Below are 1542 nucleotides of genomic sequence, written 5' to 3'. Positions count from 1 at the left end.
CGCATGTTATAGTGTTGTGGGGTGTTGTTTGTGGGGGGGGGGGGGGGGAGGATGAATGGGATGGGGTATTACAGTGTGACCATGGAAACATGGTAGAAAAGGCAGACCTAGTATTTTACAGCACTATTTCTAGTATGACCTTTGTTGTTAAATCAGTCCTGTCAGGGTAGCAAATTTTCTAAATGTGCCCTGCAAGAGAAGACCTCTAATATTCACATCTTTGGTGGCCTGTATCTCCTACCGCCTCTCCATTCCAGCTCCGCAGCTTCCATCAGTCTCCTCGGCATTTGATACTTCCATTAGGTTTGGATGTCTGTGTTCCCTGCTGCGTGCTGTGGTTTCATCCTCTGACTCCTATGTCACTTCTGCATCTCACAGTGACATAGGGGTTAGGGCACGGGTCAGCAACCTGCGGCTCCGGAGCCGCATGTGGCTCTTTCATCCCTCTGCTGTGGCTCCCTGTCCAGGGGCGGAACTACCCCTGCGGCCTCGGGGGCCTGAGGCTATGGAGGGGTCCAATCAGGTCCGGTCCTGGGCACTCCCCCTGGTGGAATAGATGGGCTTCTCAGTAAGGGGGCGGGTCTTGTGACTCACCTCCTCTCCCGGCCACGTCCCTAGTGACAGGCGGCGGGAGAGAAGTGTGTGTCACATGCCCCGCCCCCTGCAGTGCACACCGTCTGGCTGGGATGCTGGCTGTGAGGCTTAGCAGGCGAGCCTGAATGAGGAGTGGGGGAGTGCGTTAATAAGACCAGAGTCCAGTGCGTTACCAAGACCAGAGTCCAGTGCGTTACTAAGACCACATATACCTATATAAATAGCATAAAATAGAGGTCAGCAATGTGATGCGCAGTGCAGAGGTCAGCAATGTGATGCACAGTACAGAGGTCAGGGTGTGATGGACAGTACAGAGGTCAGGGTGTGACGCACAGTACAGAGGTCAGGGTGTGACGCACAGTACAGAGGTCAGGGTGTGACGCACGGTACAGAGGTCAGTACACAGTACAGAGGTCAGCGGTCAGAATGTCACAAAGAAAGTACAGGGGCTTACAGTTGCTTTGACCTCTTCTTCTGGTGATGGTGGTGGATCAGCGAGGTTGCCTGCACGTCCAGCCGGCTTTCTCTCCTACGCAGCAGAAGCCGTCCAACTGCAGTTCGGCAGTCTTCCTCTCCCACCAATGGCAGCTGAGGTGGGCGGAGGAAACTGCTGTGGCCGCCAAGGAGCCCAATCGAAGCGGGCAAAGACGGTGGCAGTCCAGCTTCTTGTTCTCTTCTCCCCGCCACCGCAGTCTTAAAGTCAGAGCAGTCTTAAAGAGTCCCCCCTCCCAGTCCACATCTTTCGGATGTTATTAATCTGAGTTGCCCCACTCAGTATGCCCCTCGCTTGCAGCCATATTGAGTGGGGCACTCATATTAATAACGTGCTGGATTAGTCTGACCCAGGGGCAGACTAGGCACGGGGGCAGGGTGGCAATTGCCCCCCGGGCCTCTCGGATACCTTTGCAAATGCCCCCGCTGCCGCAAGCACTTAATCTCTCCCCTCTT

Source organism: Nanorana parkeri, unplaced genomic scaffold (genome assembly GCF_000935625.1).
Source record: "Nanorana parkeri isolate BGI_ZX_2015 unplaced genomic scaffold, ASM93562v1 scaffold219, whole genome shotgun sequence".
Lineage (NCBI taxonomy): Eukaryota > Metazoa > Chordata > Amphibia > Anura > Dicroglossidae > Nanorana > Nanorana parkeri.
This window is presented reverse-complemented; position numbering follows the sequence as displayed.